Source organism: Gymnodraco acuticeps, unplaced genomic scaffold (genome assembly GCF_902827175.1).
Source record: "Gymnodraco acuticeps unplaced genomic scaffold, fGymAcu1.1, whole genome shotgun sequence".
Taxonomy (NCBI): domain Eukaryota; kingdom Metazoa; phylum Chordata; class Actinopteri; order Perciformes; family Bathydraconidae; genus Gymnodraco; species Gymnodraco acuticeps.
Window position 1 is genome coordinate 2,742,974 of NW_022989974.1, and position 23,826 is coordinate 2,766,799.

At 41.0% G+C, this 23,826-nt stretch overlaps 1 protein-coding gene across 1 annotated transcript in view; it reads left to right on the plus strand.

The window, feature by feature from the left end:
• Positions 1-23,826, plus strand: part of LOC117543113 (cadherin-4-like) — a 230,093-nt gene that overhangs the window by 134,933 nt on the left and 71,334 nt on the right.

Here is a 23,826-nt window from a genome sequence, read left to right on the forward strand (position 1 = left end):
TTTTATTGATTGGGATAAACCCCTTGAGATGCACCATCTCGTTTTCAAGGGGGTCCCGACAATAGCAACAACTTACAGACATACATAAACAAAAAGACAAAATGCAAAACATGACACACAAGACAAACCACATGCAGTCTGTTAAGTAAAATTCAAGCAATGCACACAATCATTACAATTTGAGACAGTCAAGCAAATCAGTTTCATCAATTCAATTGAAAGCAGGGAAAAGGGAAAAAGGCGATGTGCACATCACAGTTCTCTCTAGAAGCACTGTCAAACAAATGGTCTGTCGGCTAATAATGTAATAACACAGCTGAACAAAGCCTTCTCTTCAAAGACATGGCAGGAACAGTCTGAGGAGAAGTGAGTTGTGTTCGTTAATTTTTACCTCTTCCTCCAGAGTTGACAGTTTGTATCAACAGTGCTTCAGCACGTATAGGAGAAAATCACGTTCACAGGTTCTTTGCTCAATCTGCCCTCTGTCCAACTTTTTGCTGAGACGCGCAGGAAATGAGCGTTTCACCTCTAAACGCTACGCTGTGGACAGAGAGTTGTGCCTGCAAAGGATGTATTTCAATTGCTAACATTTACATATATTATGCTCATGCTTGTATCAATTGAATAAAGAAGCATTTGCTCCAATCATATATTAAAGATTGTTTCTGTAAGGCACAATTAAAAATGTGTTTTAATTACTTTCACTTTTTAAGTGAGCTCCTCTTAAATCATTTCTGAGGGACCTTTATTCATTTTATACAATATGTCACTGTCTATACATTATTTTAGCTTTTCATTATGGATATGGTGTGCAAACATGTGTACTTACAGATTGGTGTAATAGAAAGAAAGCTCATAACCTCAAACCCAAGAAAGTGTGAGTGAATCCCATTATAGGAGGGAAAAGTTGTGAAGTTGAGTTGGGAGATGTGAGAGTAATGTGAGAAAGATGCTTGCATTTTTTAAAAAACAGAAGGCTTCAGTCGACCAGATTTCATACATATATTAGAAACAAATGTGCAAGGTTATTTTCAGAGCTTTATATTACAGTTTCAGCGTTATATTAAAATGTGTAAATTCCGATGTTCAAGATGAAAATGCAGCTATGAGAAAGAATGATTACATTGATGCTATCAACACATTTTCCTCAGTCGTAGAGTTTATTACTGAAAACAAATAAAAACAAATAAAACTAATAATATTATTTGTATTATTATGTTTTTCGGGGTGTTCTTAAGTCAGTTATCATTGAACTTCCAAGGCTTTCACACCCTTAGAACAAATGGCTGGGATCCTTCTGCTGAGAGAGAGGATGGCCTGCAGCAGACCACTCACCTTTGACATGGAGAATCTTTATTTCAAACGCAGCATAGTTTCTCCTATTAGCATACATCTCCAGCCTAACTAAAGGCAGGCAGCAGCAAGTTGCTCATTAGGGCACATTCTTTATTTCTTTTTTGCTGGAGTGGACTGGAAAAAGCAATTGGATTCTATAGAATTTCAAAGAACTTTGCTTGAAGACATAAATCGAGTAGGAGTGTGTACATGAACAATTGCATGCAGTATGCGGTACAGCATAGTGCACTATATAGCTGTCAGCTGCTGTAAAATCTGAAGGACACTCAGCTCCTGAATCCAGAAACCATCCTTTTCAACACTATTTATTTCTACCAGCATCCAATGTGCAGTGTCTTTACTGTTCTCAGATTAGGATTTCACATACTAGATCTTCTTTAGGACAGTCCACTTAGTATTCATCCCATGTTAGCAGATAGTAAACAGCAGAGGGGCCGGCTGTTTCCCTTTCTGCTGCGATGAAAGGGAATCATACACAACACTATTAGCTGTATTAAATTTAAGCTGTATAAAACATTATTTGTATATCATCAGTCGGACAAATTATTAAGTAATATGAAAAGGGTTCCTGTCGCTCTAGACATTTGACTTGACTCTTTGGTTTTACTCAGCTTTACAGAGCTATTCAGCATTTCACAGCCTTGTGTTGGTTTTACAGGTCGCAACTGTGGTTACTTCAATCCCAGTGGAGGCATTAATAATATAATTGCCATGTTGATTGATTTTGGTTTTGCATAAGAAGAAAATACAACAAGACAATTTGTGATTGTGTTGTGAAATTATCTGATATCAGTCTTTTTCATTTGTAAATACATTTTCTAGTGAGTTGAAGGGTTTTAACAGGAAACTGTGTAGGGAAGAGATTGATAGATGATTATGACAGAGCCAAAGGGCAAGCAGTGATGGATTGATTAAGGAATGTTAATAGATGGACACGAACAACTGTTAAACATTATCACACTAATGCACCTCAATACCATAAAAGCACACTCCTGCCCCTCAACATGTGCGTACCAATCACTTCTTGCCAGCGCATCATCTGCTCTAATCTCTCTGTAATTGCATTTTGGAACGACACACACAAACAAACACACACACACACGGCATCAGAGAAAATCCCAGTGCCCTAAGAGCGGCGGGAACAGGGGTGTTTTCTGGATTATGGTGTGCGTGCTGTCTCTAAGAGTAATATCCGCTCCGATGAAGGGAAGGAGCTATAGAGGAGGTATATCCTGGATATCCGAGACATACAGCCAGACTGGACTTAACCACCGTACACCAACGGAGCAATCCCTCGATGAATGTGAGAAGCCCTGAAGATCCTTTCTGTCCACATCTATCTTCCCTCGCACATACACACTCACACAAACAAACAAACAAACGCTTGTCCATCACAACAGTGTCGTGTTTCTGGAAGTCAGCATTTATCAGTCCAGTGGCCAGGCATAAGAGTCCACAGAGAAATGTGCGGTGGCCTCTCAGCACAGTCGGATCAGTCAGTATTGATTCCAGCAGTATACGACCCAAACTGTACTTCTGCACACTGTCTTCAATCACCACAGGGCTGGGAAAGCTACTGCAATAGAATCATGTTTGCAACACTGTCCTCCGGGTTATATGTACTGAAGGTCTAATGTGCTGGTTTATATGCTTTTTCGGAAATATAATAGTTCATCTCTGCATGAGAACAGAGATCAGAAGGGATCACATTCGGTCAAACAGATAATACAGTACAGTGAGTATGAAATCAAACTAGCACGGTTGCAACCAAAACGCTTTTATCCTTTATTTGATTGTCTATTAAATATAAAATGTAACAGCTATAATAAAATATATATTTTCTTCTCAGCGAGAGCCCTAAGGCAAATCCTGTAAATCATCACATTTCCTGTGGAGTGAAATAAAGGATAGCGAGCACAAACCCACATCTTTTTATAAAGCAAATGTTTGGTATTCCTTTTTTGAAAAATTAATTGATTCTCAAAATGAACAGATTTGCTTTCTGAACTGAAAAACGAGTCCATTAAACGATTAGTTGTTTCAGTATTAAGAATAACACTTGGCAGTGAGAAAAGCACACTCAAGCTGAGGATCAGATGATGACTTTGATCCAAATATGAATCAAAATATCATAAATATGTTGGTGATTTTCGCTCAATACACAAACAGTCACTGTGAGGGGAGCTGTAATCTGTGTGTGCACTTGCATATGAGGGGAGAGAAATCATGCTGAGGCTGCGTTTGTCAGGTAAATAGTGACGATGACAGCGATAAAATGGAGGTACTAATGGTCATGAAGGCAATAAAAGAGTGTGTGTGTGGCCTTCCCAGCAGACTGAGGTTGAGGTGGTACGAAGATTAACTGCTTCCCGATGGTTATGGCTGTCATTACAACGCCTCTGCATCTCTAACAAGGATTATTGTACAGAAAAGGACGACCCTGGGGACACTTAAATCAGCGCGTCTGTGTGTACAGAGAGTATCTCTTTCTAAGTGTGTTTTATATCGCAGAATCAAAGACTCTGAGCTCCTATGTGTTTTATGTGTGCAGCACTGCGCTCTGTTTTTCAGTGAGCGCTCCCAGTAGTGTGTTTTAAAACCGACAGCGCAGGGGGAGAAAGCCTGGGAGCGATGTGTGCTAAAAGTACATGTCATCTTCAATAAAGGATGACAGAGTTCACAGGTCTACTGCATCCTGTTCCCTGTACGACTGTAGGCAGCAGCAGCATCGTGTAGCACACAGAGTGCCTCTTCACAACAGCGATGAAACATTACTCTATTCATGAGGCGGTGGTTTGAACGCTGCTGATATCCAGGGCGATATTGTGATGTGTTTCAAACTGTGTTAAATGCCAGATGTCTGTGGGGAGAATGTGAGCAGCTCTTTTAAATGTTCTGCCCTCATATTCTCACATTTCTATTCTGTCGAGCTTAGTTTGAAAGCCTTTTATTTTTCTCATGCAGGAACTTCTTTATAATAGACCTTATATTCTGGTCAGGAAAAGAATGTGCTTATTGTTTGGCTAGCCTTACAAATGAAAAACATATATATATATATATACAAACTGGTTGGGCGATAAAGATAATATGTAAGAAATAGAGACAGAATGAAACACAACTGCATCATATACCAACCTTACATCAATTCATCATGCATGTATCAGGGTAGAAACTCTGTTGTATTCCCTAAAAGGTGGCAATATTTCCATGGAAGAAATGCACAGACAGAAAATGTAATAATGGATGACAAAATACTGATCTGGCTAATATGTTCAGTGTGTATAAAATAAAAAATACATCGGGGTAAAGAGCAAATGCTTGAGTCATGGCCTGTTCTGACTAACAACATCAGTATTGCTCTCCTGAGCTATTGGACCTCTGCCAGCTGCATTACTTAAACTCTCTCTCAGCCAGAAAGTACAACTCTCGGATGCTACTTCAAAGCACTGATTCCGTTATAAGCCGGCAATACAATTGTTAAAAGCAAAACAATTATTGATGTTCTTGCATTTCGGTCTCTTTTGTAGGCTACAGTATATGAGCTCTCTCAAATCAATCACAACAAGTCACAAATAGTATACAGAGTGACATTTGTCAGTTTCAGAGCTGCGCTGAGCATGCCAGACGGTTAATCTGCTGGGAAAAGCTGAGAGGGCTTGTGAGGCGGCAGATAGCCACCTCTGGGCTGATAGAGCCTATCTCTGCTCTGTCTGTCATCTCAATCTCCCTTTTTTTGACTTTGTATAGCTTAGTTGGGTACACTGTAAACGCCCACATACATATACACAGACTCACTTTGACAGCCGGACACACACTAATGGAAGCAGATATTCAACCACACTTGACCACAATCTCCCATCTCCATTTTTCTGCACATGCTTACTAATGCAAACACACACGTATGGATGCACACAGCAGCAACTCAGATACTTGCTTGCACATATAGTCCACACTTTAATACACACAGGAGCTGCCAAGCTCATCAGAGTTTACATCTCCTGGAGATCTTTCCATTTAAGAAAACATGTAGCCAATTGAAAATGGAGAGATTAAGCTCTCTGGCTGAATGTAAGCGCGAGGCAGCGGTATTTTTTTATCTGTGTAAGAGAGAGGAGCCTCTGTATCAGACCGGCTGAGATTCATTTCAGTTCCTGGGGCCCGGTCCTATCTGCTCCTGTTTACTGTGTGCAGCTCTGATAGCATCTGGACAGGAGGCTTAATTGTTCTGGTGTAGCCTGTAATCCTTAAGGCTCCTGAGATCGGTTGCAAGGACAATTCAAGTATGAATGGGAGCGTCATCTCTTCTATTAATCTCGATTCTCATCATACAGATGGACGACAAGGGACTATTTCACTTAACGCCCGTCTGCTTACCTTTGAAGATAAAAAGCCGGTAGTTACTGTATCGTCAAGATATGAAGCTGCTTTATATATCTTTTTGAAGATGGAAAGAGAATAGCAGATATCTGTCACATCTTGATTAGATCACAAAGATTGATATGCCTTTGTGTTTCGAGATATTAAAGTAGATATGCTATGGAGTTAGGATAAACTATAACACTTACATTCAATCCTCTTGATAAAATGGAGGACAATGTAGTTACATAGATTTATGGCTTGCACAAAACTGTATTAATGAATTGATTAATCAGTAAAATGTTTATGATCAATTAAAGTGTGTTAGGCAAAATAATTCCAGCTTGTCAAGTAGGGCAATATGTTGCTTTATTTAACATGTAGGTTCAAAACAGTTTCATCCAGGTTTAGACTTTGTAGACAGCACCTTCGACTTAACCCTTTTTTTTCTATTTTACGAATTGTTTTAGGCTGAATGATTTTATAGTTCATTAAAATACATATTTAATCATAGATGGATAGTATTTTATACACCCATGTTGCATGCACACTAAACATACACAAACACGTACTTACACAGAAGCCAATGAGCTCACTCGACCCCCTGCCATGATTTGATTTAAGAGTAAATGTGGCCCCGTGTCCCCTGGTGTGATAGTGATGGGTAGCGCTGCGTCCGCTGCTGCGCACTCCTCTTCTCTCAGCTCCACATTCAGGGTTTAACGGGGGTGGACTTGGGGGCAGCGATAGAGGGGAGTAGAGGAATCAAAGGCCCCTCCATCATCTGGTTTACCTCTCAGCGTCTCTCTGCCGGCTCCACACTCTGAATAATGATGCACCACTCCCCCACTATGATTATAATCCCCACACAGTGACCCACTGACAGACCACACATCTACCCCCATCACTGCAGCACTCCCCTACTCCATGTTTGTAGTTCTCTTTCTCTCTAACTCTTCTTTTGCTTGTTTTTTTCTATCCATTTCAGAGTTGCCTTGACTATAATGGACCACTTTCCATAATAATATAGATCAAATAACGCGGTTATGTCTTGCCTTTCTCTGTAATAGGATCATCTTTGGGCAAATAATAAAGTATTTTCACCAGGAAATTCTTTGTGCACTTTGCACACTGTGTGTTTGTGGGCATACTAGGTGTGTTTTCACTCGAAGAGAAGAGCTCCGCCGGGACTGTCTTCAAGTTTTGCCCGTGGTAATAGGTACTTAAGATCGGAGTGCTGCTCAGCAACATTAATTGGGAAACAGTCTCTGTTGGCTCAGTCATGGCCTTACATTTTTATATGAAGAATAGCACTGATGAATATTTTAACTGTCACCCTCATTTTTGGCAACCTGCTTACTGAATAATCTTTGAAGTGATGTGTAATCTTAATTTTCATTATGCCTGTGATGTCTGACATGATGTTAAAGGACCATGATAGTTTTTTGTATGGTTCAGGCCTGTGTTCAAACATTCAGTATTTGCTCTTGTTGTCATTGTGTTTTTATAATTTCAAGCCATTTGAAACATATTTTCATATTTCTTTCCCCCTCAGCCTCCACTGTGGTGGGATCATTTGAACCCTGTGCTTCTGACCTCTTTATCCCTCCAGCACTTTCACAGAAAAGTCGAGGCCAATCGTCTCCTATCTCACACAAGTGTACTGGACTATAACAAGAAGTATCCATTTGGCTAATATCTGTGTGTCCCTCACTTGCCCTCTTCATAAACAAAAGTGCTGTTTCCATCTTCTGTCCGGCTTTGAAGAAGCTGAATGGACGGATCAATGATCTTATAAAAGTCATTTATACTTTCTGTGCCCAGTTTGTTTGTGCGTCTGTGTGCTCATGCCCAAGTGTGTGTATTTTCTCTCTACGTCGTTTTACTTGTGTTTGTGTGGAGTCTCTTTCAACTGTATCGACGGTTTGTTTCGCACCAGTTATTTTGGCACACAGATACATTCATTATGTCTCTGTAAGTGTGCGCTACTGCTCAACTCCACTGTGGAGAAAAACGGATTAAGCAAGCAAAGCACAAATAAGCACACAAATTAGGCTTCTACAGTTATTTATTCTCTTATTCAATACAACCATTTAAGTGTGGAAACCCAATTTAATTTGACTTGGGACTTGGTTTTCTAATGCAATTAGATTTGTAATGGACTGTGGTGGAAAATAGATTGTTAACTTATATCGCTATGTTATAATAACTTACCAGAGTGGTTTAAAGCCACAGGCCAGCACTGATGGGCGCCCACTGTTAAATCGATGTGTTTAAGAAGTTGTGCATTCATTTATTTGTATTCCTAATGAAAGCCTCACTTTTTAGTTTGAAACACTGCAGCACAGGAGATACAAGAAATACTTTGAAATGTGGGAAAAAGGGGAAGGAAAACAATGAAAAGGAGTGTTTAGCTGTGGTAGTGTGTTGTAGTGTGTGTTAAGGGGTTGTCAGTGGTGTCTGGGGCATTAATCACTCAATCCTCCATGACCTCTGACCACGCCTTTTAATTGCGTCCGCTCCTCCTGTTCCTCTCCTGCCTCCTGCTGGTTTTCATCACCTTTTCCTTAAATGCTTCCCCTACATGCCAACAGTTTTCTTCGGGATCTATAGGAGATGATATCTACCGATTTAATCATTGTTTAGATTTGAGTTGTCCGCATTGCTCTGTGCTTTGTTTTTCATTTATTCCTCAGTCGCTTTACAAACAACATTTCTATTCAGCAAGTTTTCTTTCCCTAGAAACATTTAGATTTAAACTTGTCTGCCATGTTTTACTTTTAGTTCTCTTGTTTGTTCTGATGGGAAATGGAGGGAAACAAATAAATAGACTAGATAGATAGATGTCCAATCGATCCTGATTTTCAAATAATTTGTCTCAATGTTTGTCTCCCTTTCTCTGTAAACGGGTGAAAAATTGAAGGAAAACCCTAAATAAGTGAGTGGAGAAGCATAACCAAATTTGTAACAGCATCTGTAAAGGGCACAAGGGGTAATTGAATGTTTTTACGAGTATAAGAATGATTTGAATCATGTTCTACAGCAGAACCAGAGACACAAACGTTTTAAAAAGCCAATATAATAGCTCTGTTTTAAATCAAAAATAAATCTGCCACAAAAGACGTAAAATTAGTTAAGAAATAAAAGAAGATATGGCTGGACCAAGAGGCAACATGTATAACATTTAATATAGTGTAAATACAATACAATGTAAGGGTTTTGTAAACAGCAGAATACAGATTATTTAGGCAGAAACTTGGATGGACGCTTGTGTGAGATTCAGTTTGGCTGCCAGGCAGGCAGGTGCCACACGCTACTGTAAACAGACAGTGCCATCTCCTCCACATGTCCTTTCCTAACCACAGCCAATGCTTGAGAACGAAGCATCTGTGACATAACACATGACATAAACACTGTCACCCGATGCACCTGTCACTAAAGACCTTGACGTTATACCTTGTAATGATGTCTGATTTTCAACACACAACGAGTGCTCTCAGTGTAATGATCGAAGTGCACGGTGCAGTTCCAATTATAATGTCAGGAGCCTGCAGGCTAGGGTCATGCACAGCATCAAGACAGAGCAGAGTTGGGTGTTAGAGGAGGGGAGGTTAGACGTGCAGACAGGGATGGAGGCTGTCTGACCCCGGGATTAGGTTGTTACATCAAAACCAGTCAGAGAAAATGTAACGGAACTAATAATGACGGATCCTACTGACCTCCAGCCCTCAGCCTTGCATGCAAGAGAGATGACTTAGCGTTGACTCAAATGGTCAGGCGTGGAGAATGTTTGACTATACAGCCAGCTTCCTAATGAGCAGCCTAATTAGGCAGTGACAGGACTTGTGTCTCTTACTGTGCTGTTGTTCAGCCAGGGATCGGCTGTGACAAAGAGAATAGGGCCAATGACTCAGGGAAAAACTGGCCAAAAACAGATGATTTAAACGATAAACTTTCTCCATCTCTGCATCGTTACTCACATTAGCAGCTCACGATTCAAAATATGACTGGATGTGATATGTATAAGAATTGTTCAGACAGGCGCATTGTGCTGTTGCCTCATGCGATGAAGGCATTTCCATCCCTGCTGACACTGTTATTGTGCTCTGTTGTCACAGATCTAATTATCTTTTTTCAAAGCTTTGCACTTTATGATTTTTCTCGCAGCTTATCTTTTTTCTGGTACCCCCTTCCTCCCGGTTGCGTGACTGTACCATTAAGTGTTGTCTTTATACTGGTTTGGTCGTAACTAAGCATCTGCCGTGTATCTGATGCACAGCATGAGCGTTCACAGCCACAAATCAAGTTCCAGCAGGACTTAAAATAAATGAGGCTCAATCTAACCCGTGGAGAACACATTTAACGCTTGCAGTGTGTTTGTTTGTTTTTCTGATGTTAAACAGCAGTGATAATTAGTACCAATCGTTGCTTTGATGGTTTCATTTGGTTAACTTTTCACGGTTCTTATCACAGCCTAATAATCAAATGCCGGTTTCTCCTCTTTATTTTCTCCACAGTGGTCAAGGCCAGCTCACTCAGGTCCACAAATTAAAACAGACCGTAAGAATTGACTCGTACCTCAAATACTTCTCATTTCAAGGAAACTTTTCTTCACTGTAATTGCTCAGAGCTTTGCCGAGCTGTGGTGTAGATGGAGAGAAGCGGTTGAGGTTTCTGACCACTGACAACATTGACACAGTGTAAAATATCTGTTAGCCTGTTAGCTGTATTTGTAAGAATCAAACGTCTTAATCAAATGCTTTTTCGACCTGTGTATATCATACGTCTGAAATCTTGAGAATTGCATGCTCACTACTGTTGGTTTCCCCCCACATAGCCTCTCTTCTATCATACTGTCCTGCCATCTCGCTCCTTTTCCATACATGTGCCAAGAGATGGAGCTTTAAAAACGGCGTCATTATCTTAGCGTTAGCGTCTGCCCACGCTCTGCTTCTCATTCATTTCACAGCTAGCCTCCTAGCCCCAGAGGGAGAGATGGATCATGTGGGCGAGAAAAGAGTTGTAATCGAAAGATAGGTCTCTTCATCTGTGATTCTACCCTTCCCCAATTGTTCCCCTTCCCTCCCCACTGGTCCACATTTACTGCTCCCTTATGGTTTACCAAAATGCATGATGCCATTATTAGGACTCCCGCTAGCACTGAAAGAGGCAGAGAGAGAAAAAAGAATTGGGATGTTGCAAGAGAGAAAGGAGGTTAAGCTTACCTAGTAGCAAAGTCGAAAGAGAGATTGTTTGAGTGTATCGCATATCAGCTATTATTGGGTTCACATATTCATTACAATCCTGCAGCATAAGGTTTCTCCCATACAGAGTAACGCAGATAACGATGGTTTATAGACAGAAACCTCAAAAGATACACACTGTATTTTGTCTGTATTTGCAAAAATGGTCCCCCTTGCTAAATGTTAGTGGTCACACTCTATGAAGCGAGTCTAGTGGAGTGATTGTCACCAGAGTGTCACAGGAGTAAGTTTGGGCAGGAACAAGAAAGGACAGGGCACAGCAGGCGCAGCCCTTTAAATCCAGCGGTGAAATCTGAATCATTTGCTATTTAATGGCAATCATAACTCATTGTGCAGTTGTAATGTGTTCCACATTAGCAGTGTGGGAGCTGGCTGTGGCTCATCTGTGCCTAATGCGCTATAGCTACAGGCTAAGAGCACTCATCAAACACTGTTCAAGTATCACTTCCTCCTCTTAAAGTATTTTGTTTACTCTGTGCACTCTTCACGCCCACACGGCAACGAAACTTCCGAAGGCCCGAGACACCTCTTGCATCGCATGGTTTCTGCTCCAAGTCTCTTGAGACTATGGTTACCTATATTTAGCCATTAGATGTTATATTTTCTCATTATTTTGTGATAGCAGTGCAGTGAAGTCTCACTTGTCAGGGAGCAGAGCCCCTTCTGATGCTAATGAGGTGATCCTGTGGCCATGTCTATAGGCCAAATCCCAGAAAAGTGTCAGTACGGGTGTAAACCTTTTTGGATTCCGCTCCACTGAAGGCATCCAACGTCTAGGAATAGAAGCAGCACAGGTGAGGCTCTGCAACCCGGCAGAGCTGAGAATGAGAGGCGATGTTAGTGTCAAAGAAGTGATAGATAATGATGGATATGCCTGGAGATATGCTAGCGTGCGCATATTGAGCCAAGACAATTACACATATACTGTACTGAAGGGTTGCTTTTCTCAAGCACAAAAACACAATGGGAAAGAGGTGGTTGTGGAACTGAAACTGATTGCACCAAACCCGTAGCACCTGTGGCAATATTTCATTTCCTTTACTTCACACTTTCAATGCATGTTTTCATTTCCATGCTTTAAATGTATAATAGATTGGATGTACCTGTAAAGGCTATATGTGTCATGCTATGAAACCCACACACAAACACACAGTTAATTTAAAACACACTCTCCTTACTCTGACCATGTTCCCCAACACCAGCCCCATCACCCCGTGCAGCCCCCCCCCCCCCCCCCCGAGGGTTAAAGAACCACCCCTTCACTCTCTCCATGCATGTTTGCCTGAAGCGTACAAGGATTAGCTAAAGCGATTATCACAAGCTTTTGCAGTTTTGTGAAGATGAATCATGGTATTACTATACAGCGAAGCGCCTCATGCATTTCTAAACCCCTCTACTTGGTTTGCGATTTTTCCAAAACTCACGAGGAGCCAGTTGGCTTTGCCTCACTAAGCCAGGTGCAGGTGAGTCAACTGTAGCCAAATTGGCAAGTTGTCCCAACTGTGTGTGTGTGTGTGTGTGTGTGTGTGTGTGTGTGTGTGTGTGTGTGTGTGTGTGTGTGTGTGGTGTGTGTGTGTGTGTGTGTGTGTGTGTGTGTGTGTGTGTGTGTGTGTGTGTGTGTGTGTGTGTGTGTGTGTGTGTGTGTGTGTGTGTGTGTGTGTGTGTGTGTGTGTGTGTGTGTGTGTGTGTGTGTGTGTGTGTGTGTGTGTGTGTGTGTACAAACTGCATGCACACCCTCACACACAAATACATCGCACACACATTACTACAAAATTGTGTACAGTACAGAAAGGTTTTGGCAATATAAATTAAATCCTTATATTGGTTATGTCAAATTGTTGTCGGATAATTGACTAAATAAAGTATTTATTAAATATCAACATGATGAAACCTGTTTGTGTTTAAGAACTGCATATTTGCTCATTAACAGTAGTTAAATGAGAAATTGGGACTGGAGGCTTGCCAGTTTGAGTCTAGTTTGTAAATCGCGTTGAACTGAATTTAAAAACAAAAAAACGTCTCTTCTCAAAATTTCCCATGAGATTTTCTAAGAAATGTCAGTTAATGTGTTAGTTATTTTCATTTGAGACAATGTTATCTTTCACCAAAATACCTCAATATATCCTTTCATTACGATATAATTCCACATTATATTATCACCCAGCCCTAACTACAATTGGCACAGATATGCGTGTACAATGCACAGTACATAAATCACCTGATAAAGTACTTTGACAGACAGAAGTTCAAAGCGTTGTATTTTTTCACAAAGGTTTAATACAAGAATAAAGCTTTGTAGCAACGTGTTTGACTCTGTTTCACTCAGTCAAATGGAGCTGTCAAACATCCTATTGGGACAACTTGCCTTTGGCAATTTTTGACATTGCTACAATGCTGTACATCACTAGAGCATGTTTGCCTAGAGGGGCTTTCCAACTTCTTAGTTTTGTATGTTTTATTTCGTATTATGAGTGCATAGTTTGCAAATGTCCAGTCTTAACACTAAATGTTGTTCCAGTTTAGTTAACATCCAACCGTCTATATAAAACTTTATTCCATCACCTCCGGGTATTCTTTTTTTCTACAGTAAAGTTATGTTTCCTCAGCTCATAGTTTAAACCTCACATTAGCACCTCTCCTGCAGATGGTGTGGTCTAATTGTGCAGGCTTTTTGCTGTTCTGCAACCCCCGCCCTCCTTGCCATCTTCCAGGCTGAACAGATGATCACGGCCTCTGGTTTCTCTCTCTGGCTCAAAAGGCTCTAGAGGATGTTCTCATTAACAGGACTTGTCAGAGCAACCTGCTAGCACTGCTAATTTATTTCCCCTGTACACACAAAACATACCATAGGCAAACCACAGACACACACAAACACTGATGCACATGCTTATTTATGCGTATAAACACAAATACACACTTGCGCCCCCCTCATAAAAGCCGACACATAGACACACATGGCCTCTCCAAAAGCGCTTCAGGGCCTTCTCCTGCTTGAGTGCAAAACAATTAGCAACAATGAAGGTTAGTTCCGATCCGACAATCTGACAAATGATATATGTGAATTTGTTCGTAAAGCATATGTGTTTGTTTGTGAGTAGTGGATGATTTGTTTTTGGGAGGTAGGGGCGAGGGTGGGCTGTTATCCTGCTGTCTGTGTTTGTACCTCTGGGAGCCCTTCTCTGCCAGCCTCCTCCTGCCCCCAGCTTCTGTGATCTGTGTGTGTGTGTCTGTTTTTGACAGGGGCTTTAAGGGTCTTTGCCAGTGTTACCTGACAGGCTCGTCATATTAGTTGGCACCTTATCAACAGTTGCAGCAAAGCATACCTGTATTTCACACTTTCACCCACGAGAGAGATATTTGGACCATTCAACGTGTGTGTGCTCAAAAACACACACACACACACACATCAACACATCAGTGTGGACACACAGAGCACACTGAAACCACTCGGCTCTGTCGTTCTTCGGGCTATGCCCTGTTATAGTCTGTAAGCCCTAAGACACATTTAGCTGACAGTTTTAAGACCCATCTGTCACTTCTCTGTTATGGCCGCTCGTTCAGCCCACAAGAAGGTTCAGATCTGCCACATAATAGAAAACATCATGTACACGGCACATAATGACACACATGCCCTCAGGAAGATGTTGTTAGTAATCATCAGTGACTAATGTTTTTCTCTTAGCTTGCTCGACGACATTATACTCAAGCTAGCAGGTTTAGACAAACACGTACGCCTGTCTTAAAATCATGCCTTAACAAAATGAGAGGCATGACTCTATTCGTATCAGGATCTGAACTCATTCCACAGATTTTACATATCAAAGTTTGTTTACAGCAGGGTTGGGGATTTGGACAGATATTAATGCAGTAATCAGCCTTTTTTTGGGGTGATATTTGGCAATTACATTTTCTAATCGAATGGTCTGTCTCTCAAGAGCAAGGGGGAAATATTGGTCAGTCTGAAAATGTTACTTTCATCACCCAACCCATCTTCACTGGTCTTGCAGAGTTCAAATATAGGTTTTGAAATTGTTATGCTACTACTGTGTCTCCAGTTAGTTGCATGAAATCCGATAAACTGCCTCAAGTGATGTGAATCTGGGTTATGGTTAAAAAAAAATCGCATAACATACCTGAAGCTTTGACTTTCTTAGTCAAGGTGCATTATGGGTCATATAGACGCCAGGTACTGTACGGAACATTATTTGTTGTTAGCAATGGCGACAAGAAATACCTTTGAATAAGTTTGTATTTAAATACTTTAGAAGTTTTAATGTTAGTAGTTTATTTTTATTTATTTTTTTAAGTTTGGGAAATCAATACACAAATAATTAAAGAAGTAAGTAAAATAAAACATATTCAACTCTAGGAATCAATAACTTCAAAGTGTTGCAGCTCTATCTATTTTGAAAAGTACTGCTCTGTTTGGTGTTCTTGCTCTGTCCTGGAGTCATGTCACTGATTTGTCCGTTTGTTGAACTTTGAGCTCACTTCCTATCTCAGTGAAACTTCAGACCCACTAATTGCACAGTTCAGCCTTCATAGTCCCCCATCAGCCCGGGGATTTCAGGGATCACAGCCTGATGGCTATCTTTGAAGGGGAAAAAAAGATATAACCTCCAACTGAAAAAACATGTTCCTTATCCTTCATACGGATTGTGTAATTACATGTATGTTTTTCCACAGTTTCAAGTCTAGAGGGAGTTCTGTGGTTTATGCTTTGACCCCTCACAATTGGAAAAACAGAATCCTTTTTTATAGTTTTGATGGAGAGATGCTGATTAGATTTGAGAAATACAGCCTGTATTTCCTCCAGCTATTGGGGAAAGCAATTTTGTGCGGTTTGCTTCCTTGGGAAGCTTGAGCAAACAATATGAAAATGATTTATTTTTCTTTACAACAAACATATTTGATGCTTGCAGGCAAACACTGAAATAAAGGCAAAGTGTTCTATGGCCTTTACTAGGATAGGGTTTTTTATTCTAGTGCATCTGCAATTTTCCTCATGTTTTTTAGTGTGACAAAAATGATACAGTTGTTAGGATGGAGACTGGGTGGTGACTGTGAGACTTTCTAGAAGAAGTTGAAAGATTTAAGATTGCTGTCCCAGAGAAGAAGCTCCTGAATAAGGCGGGGTGAGCTGAGCACACAAAAGGGGTGGAATCAGGTAAGCACATTAGAATTCATGAAAGCAAAGCCAAATCTTTCAGAGCTTGACTTGATGCAAATTACTGACGACAGCAGTCCCTCTCAGAGTAAACTGTACACTCTCAAAGACACTTCAGTCTTACTCCAGCCTTTATCAACACCACTTCCAACATTATCTCTCGGCTTCATGAGCCATGAGCAGTCCTGCAGACTACACTCAGATTCTGACCTAAGTCCACTGAACAAGTCCTTTTGACTGGACTTTGACCAACATGTTGTTGCAAAGGCTTTAGGCCTTGCAGAAAAGTTATACGCACAGTACAGAAAGATACAGTGTTTCACTTCACTTGAATGTGTAGGCTATCAATAACTCTCACTAAAGAGGGTTTGAGTTCTAGGATTTTCCCATACAACCACTGAATGGCAGTGTACTTGAATGTGGGTGTGCTCTAGAGAAACTGAACTTGCTGTACAGCACAGACCAATGCTGTGAAGAAAGTTTGGGAAGTTTGTGCTTACTTTCTTACTGCTGTTTTTCCGTCATCTTTTTTTCCTACAAAGGGGCTTTCTCTTCCTGGGAAAGGCTTTATTCTGCCTGATCCCTCTCTCTCTTCCACTGCCTTCTCTTCTAATCACCACTAAAGCCAGCCCTAATTGTCAAAAGACGATTTTCTTGCTGTCTCGCTCTCTTGCATTCTCCCATTTGTCATATCTCACCACAAACACAGTGCAGTCTAGAAGAAGTGGGGTATTAAGTTTTAGTAAAAACATAAGTGGATTCTGTTACCGTAAAGCTAGAGTTGGAATTACATCATAAAATGTACAGGAAGTCCTAAACCTATTGAGATACGTTTACATTTAAAATCCTTTCTAGTTTTGTGGGAGGTTGGTGTTTTTTCATGTTGGCCTAGTTTCAAGGGATATCATTTGGTCATTGTTACAGGATTTTGTAGGTATTGTGTGTTCTTATGTGGTTTTTCCTTTTTGTTTTTTTCTGAGCCATACAGGCAATAGCACACTGATTATTTGGAGTCCTGACATCAGCTCAGGCAGCAGTTCAGTTCCTCTTACTGGGAGAGATGGCTGAGAATTCATGAAGGCCAATCAAGCACTCCTGCGCTTGTTTAGAGGAATACTAATCAGTGATTAGAGAGATGCTGATTAGTCGAAAACAATGTCTTTGTGGTCGGCCTTTGTGAATATGTGCATGCATGTGTCCTTGTGTGTTATTGATTTGTGAGATAAAACATTCATGTGCAGATACACTCTGGCGTACTGTACATGCATACTGCAAAGACTGGAAGGCCTACAATTACTACAGATCTTTTGAACTATTATAAATTACCATACATTCCCCCAACAATTAGCCTGTAGAATTCTGTACATGACTTTGTTCAAGCTCTTTAACTCACGCACAACACTTACGGGAAACAACACATTGGTAACATTACATCATACATTACATCATACAACAACAATTAAATACACAACTATTGATGTAGTAGTTATGGTCACATTGAACATGTTCCAGCAGTGATTTTACCTGCATTTTCCCATATCACTGGGAGGTGTATTTTAAAAGTGTGCTGCTCTGATAGTAATTATGTAAAAAGACAATCATGAAAGTAGGCAATGAGAATTTAAAACATAAAATAGTGATGATGTCAAGAGTTTTTTTAGTCTAATGTCCTGCGTGAGAAAGCTGTCTCTGAGACTGGTGGTGCGGCACAACAGTTATTGACTTGGGGTCTCCGGCAACCCGGTTGGTCTTCTTCTTGCACTGCTGGGCGTGGAGGTCCACCATGAATAAAACCCCCATCTTGGTGATTTTTAGAGCCTTAGGGTTGAAGGGCTGTAGAAACTGTAGAGAAGTCCATGTTCACGTCAATTCAGTGAACTTCAGAGAATCAGTCCATCCCTTCCTACTGTGATGAACCTACAAGCCTTCTCTATACGAGTTGATTTTTTCAGTTTCACAGAGCAGATAGAACAGCAGACACACTTATCTGAAAGCTGAACTCAAAGTAGGTAAACAGACAACAATAATTAAGTCTGTTTCCGGCCAACAGTGTGAACGCCAAGTCTCCAGCAGCTCTGAGATCAGCCAGCCTGTTAGCACTAGTCGACCCCCTTCCAAGACTATTCATACACAGCTGCAGCCTCTTGATTAGCCATCCAACAGCGCCTCAGCCTTCAGAAGAGCCAATCTAAATGCTCAGGTAGGCTAATTCATTCATTTTGAATTCAATTTGCGGATCTTCAAAATAAAGTTATGTTTTGCGGTACAGCTGGCTGGTAAATGTCAGTATTGCATTAAAAATGCCTGACACATTTTCAAGGGATTTGAAATAAAAAACATTTTACTTTGCACTACAACTTGTAAATATTGTACCGAATCCATAATAAAAAACAAGTCAGCTGAACTACTGTATTATTAAACCACACTGTGCTGTCCCAACACACCATCTTTTTAATTGGTGTTTAACCGCTGCTGACAGAGAGGTTTAGAATAAACGCAGATGTTTTGAGGAGGCGGATGACCTCCACACTTGCAGGAGTGCACAAAGCAGGCACAAGCATACTGCTATTAGTAGCTTTGTGTTTGCCTCCAGCCCTTCCTTGTTTCTAAGCCTTCTCTCATTCATTTGGTTAGAATTTTCTAGAAAAACAAAAGAGAGGTGTTTTGGGGTTGCATGTACAGCCTGATATCTCATGCTGACATTTTGGATTTCAATAGAGAGAAAATGCAGTAAAGAGTATTCGTGTTCAATCAAACAAAACACTGAGTAAAGCTGCTTAATTTGACATAAGAAACCACCGGCCATCCATATCGTGGACAAACACTCTACATTCACGTTATGGTACACCATCCACTGCACTAGAACAGGATTGCTGTATAAGCAAGACGTGAGAAACAGAAACTGGGAAACAACAACGTTTTTCTGACTAAACAACCAAAACACTAGAAAATATTCAAGCATGTATGTATCTTTTAAAGCAAACTTTTTACCTTGCAGCTTCTCTATTTCCTCCCAACCAAACAAACACTTGCAATCTCTGAAGTAGAGCAGTGCAACAGCGAACAATTGTAAATGCTTGGTTAGCATTAGCCACCACATTGTTATATACTATAGCTTAAAAGAGTTAAACACTTACTGTACCTCATTAGGAAAAACAATAATTATAATTAGTCATGACTTTCTAGTTGTCAAAACTGACAGGCAGTGTATTTATTTTTAAATGTCCCATGTGCATATGGACATAAAATACATTCAAATCTTAAAAAACTCAGATAACTAATGCTAACGGGTTTCAAAAAGGTCTGCTGATGGTAAAGCTTTCCGTTGATAGATGTTTGCATATTTGGTTTGATGAACTGCCTCTGAACCCTTATTTTAGGATGGTGATAAAAAGATTGAAACAGCTATGTGTAGTGCATGTTTTCCTCGGGAGGGATTTGTAACGTGAGCTGGTCATTGCCATCATGCTTTTTTTGTTTCTTTTGGAAAGCATGGCGGGATGAGCCAGTCCCAGAGATGGGCTTCAATGAACCAGCTCCCTTCGGGGAATCTAACATTGCTTCAAACACCCTTCCATCACAAGTGGGTCTCCATCAGTATTAGTTTGGTAGTAAACAGTGGACCTGGCTCTGTTTAGTAAGTCACAGAGGGCCCAGCCCACTGTAGGGCTCTGATTAGACTGCACCGCTGCATGGTGCCTCTGATCAGCAGCCATACTCGTCTCTCACCATCCATCGCTTCATCCCGCCCTCTGTTTCCATCTCTCTGAGCTCCATCGCTCTCCCTTTGTCGCTCTTTTGCTCTCTCTTTCCCTCCTCTTTCATTCTATCCATCTGTCCCTATCTCTCGGGAGGCCAGCCCAATTAACCTGTTTAAACAGCCATCTGAGCATCCCATCCATTCCAATGTGGCTGAGTGAGAGAGCGCCAGTTCTCCGCGCCAGGTTCCCAGTGCCAGGCCCCCGTCCGCTGCCCTCCTCCACCTCAACTCCCATTCCTCTCCTCCTCTTCATCATCCTCATTCTACTTGCTCCTTTCTTGTCCTCAATGGGCCTGATTGTAGCAGAGATCGGGGCCGTGAAGAGTATCTGTTATTTACTGTTTCTGCAGAGCAGGGTGACATCTGACGCATTCAACGCGCCACACTTTGAACAATTTAAACGGCTGCAGCTATAAACTCTGCTGCCTCTGGAGATCTCCACTTTAGCAACTGCAATCTGCCAATTTTTCACCTCTTTCCTTTCTCCTCTTTAATGGTCTTTCATTCATTTCGCTGTCTCTCTGATTGCCACCTCTACACACTCTCCATCCTTTCATCAATCTCTCTCCCTCCATGCCCTTCCATTCTCCTTCCCTCTTCTCTCACCTTCTCCCTGTCACTCCTAAGCTTTCGCTCTCTCCCCCCTCAACGTATCCCTTTCTCACCTCCCTTTCAACACTTGTCACCTACTTCATGTCAGGCTGTCCAGAAGACACCTCAAGAAGGTCACAACTCTTTTCACATCCTCCTTGTCCTTGTCTTTTTTTTAGCGAGAAGGGAACTTTAATTAGAAAAGAGAGGAATATGCAAAGGCTTTGTTTGGGCTGTGATATTATAGCGCCATTTCAACGCATTATTAGCAATTGTGTTAAAGAAAGCATGGAATTGACCCCTCCCTATGAGAGACCACCCCACATATATCTTGGTAGTGTTTGTATCGTTTCTGATGTGTCACTACATTGACTAGACGGCAGAATAGTGCTGGCCTGGCTGTTTGGCACACGGGGGTGTCTGTGTTATTTGCCAGATCAATGCACAACCCGAGCCACTGCTTTAGACGACGTGTTAATGTGCAGCTCTGTGCCGTTGGGCTTCATTGCTCTGTTGTTGGCCGATTTTATAATGTCTCTTATAGCAGTATCGACCCAACTGAGTGTAAGAGGAGCTATTGGAGTTTTATGTGTGTGTCTGTGAGTGTGTGTATGTCGATGGAGGAGTAAAATTGGCACTGTCTTTTTCTTTAATTGGTGCAAGAACAAGACCCTCTGGGTACCCTTTGCGCAGCTTGTCACTCCATGTGTGTGTGGGTATTGGTGCAGTTAGTTCAGCTTTTCATTGTTGAGACATCCAGCCAATCATGGTGAATAAATGCCTACACACACATACACACAGGGACTGATTATACGCGTATACGCCTACAGTATATACCCAACTACCTCATTGTTTAGTGGCTCATCAATTTAGTCGTTCACCAATTTTCCCTTAAAGATTTTATTTTTCCATTATTTACCAACAAACAAATAGTAAGCATCATATTAAATCACCACATCAGTGACCTCAGCTTGAGACGACCCTTCAGTATTTCGGGCCATCACCACTAGTGCCTGTAAACAATTCAAATATAAAATGGGAAACAGATATGCATTATCTGACACACCTTCTGAGGTCATTAAAGGACTATCGCATGGACACACAACTATTCACACCCATGTTTTAATGCAGAACCTTACTGCCATGATGTCCCAGCACCGCAGCAACTGTTATATTTCTTTAATGTGTTTGAACATACCCCCTGGATAACCCTTCCCCTCAGTTTGAAGCCTCAGCATTCAGGCCTCAAGCAGCCATGACGGCAGCAACACACTGGTGGCTGCGTGCCTAGCTCAGACAGAGACGAGAAAATAATTTGAAGACGGTGAGAGGAAGGAACACAGACCACCTGCTGCTTTTGTTTTTTCACACTCTTAGACAGTTTCACATATTCAGGGTCTTATAAATAAAATAAAGCATGCTTTGAATTAGATGTTTGACTTCATTTTATGATCAGGCAGCCTTCCAAAAATCTATTTGCACGGATACATGTTTGCCAACTGGCGTGTTTGTTATTGTCATCCCCACCTTCCAAATAACATTTTGAGAATCTGAAAAAAATAAATGGTAAAAGATATGAGATAAGCTTAGACAAAATAAAAGAGAATGAGACAAACAGAGAGAAGCGAAAAAGGCTTTTGAGTGTGTTTGTTTGGGGAAGAACTGTTCAGCTACATAAAGAGAGAAAGCCAGACTTCTCTGCCTTTTGGCTTGATGTAATCAATCTCGTACATCCTGTCTCTTCCTGTCTAGACCGGGACAGTTGTGCAGCACCTGCTATATGCGCTATTGTTGCTGAACTGTCCCTTCTGACTCAGCTCTGAGTGGCTGTCTGGACATCAAGCCTCAGAGAGAAGGGTACTGACAAGATCACAGGCATATTTACATCCAGAGAGAACAAAAAGCCAGATTTAGTCGCAGTTTACTTTCTGTAATAGAAGCCTTGTTTCAGCTGTTGTGGAGACGTGGGAAGAGAGGAAGAGTAGATACGGCAGTGAGATGCGGCCTTCAGCTCAGGGTTTTCTACGATTTGTAGTCTAGACGTTATAATCCCCGAGAGGAAAGGCTTTGGGTGCTGTGAGGGAGGAAGGAGAAGAGTATATGGCCGATATGTGCGACACTTTGTCTGTGACTCATCTTCTCATGAACTCCGTGAGAGTCTCATAAGAGATCACACACACGAGCGCCATGGCAAAGCAGAAAGCTCCATACTGAACTATACAGTACTATCTTATTGTGATATAAAAAGTATTTAATGTCCTTACTGGAGAGCACAAAACTCCATAGAGATTTTCTTTCATGTATTGAACTGCCTCTGATTACTTCTCTGGCAGTGTACCCTGCTGGAGAAGCAAATCTCCTCCTCGTAAGGGATGTTCTGTTTTGAAGGATGGGGACATTTTTCATACTGTATTTCAAGCTCTTTTCCTGTATATTTGCCACAGTTTCCATCAAAAGTGTGTGTATGGTGCAAGGATGCTGTGATGATTGAGGCTTGAGTTCCATGTGTACTCCCTGCTCATACATATGGCTGTTTTGGATGATTACATTTTGAGTTTGAGTAAAACTATTATTTCTCTATATGACACCAGAGCCCTGTTAGCATTGGTCCACAGTGTAATATCTATTTGTCAGGCATTAATTAATTAACCACTTTTGTTGTTCACACAATCATGTTTACATGGGATGGATGAATATGCACCTTTTTTATTATTCTGTCATACACTGTGCAGAGTGATAAGTAAATGTGTGATTTGTGTTAATCACACATGTTAAATGAATACTGATCAGATATGTGCAAACAGGCCATGCCCTCTAAGTGCAAGAAAACATTCCCTGCAGATTGGTTATTAGCAGTGACTGGTTTAGTGTGACTGTATTAAATGGGCTGTGCTAACGATGAAGGTGACAATTAAGTTTGAACATTGTGTATGTTCTCATACAAGCACAATGAGCCAATATGGAGGATAACAATGGATCTGGGTCATTAGGTGTGAGGAGGATGTATGAGAAAACTGTGACATTCTGAATTAAGATACGAAGGCACATTGTTCAGATCAATCAATTTGAACTACAGTGCTGCCAAACAACACAAACCTTTACATAAATGTGAGGAGACAGTTTAAACTGTATCTCAAGCAGGTTTACATGAACACTGATGTGCAAACCCAGGGTTGTGTGAAAGAAAGCTTTAGAAAATGGGTGGCAGCTATGTGTCATTTGAAGAAAATTGGTGCAATTAGCTGGCCGTTTTCCTTAAGCCATTTCACTAAAATGTGTTTTACAGCACGATGAAGATGTGATGTGCGAAGTGTTTGGTTTTCACATGTCTC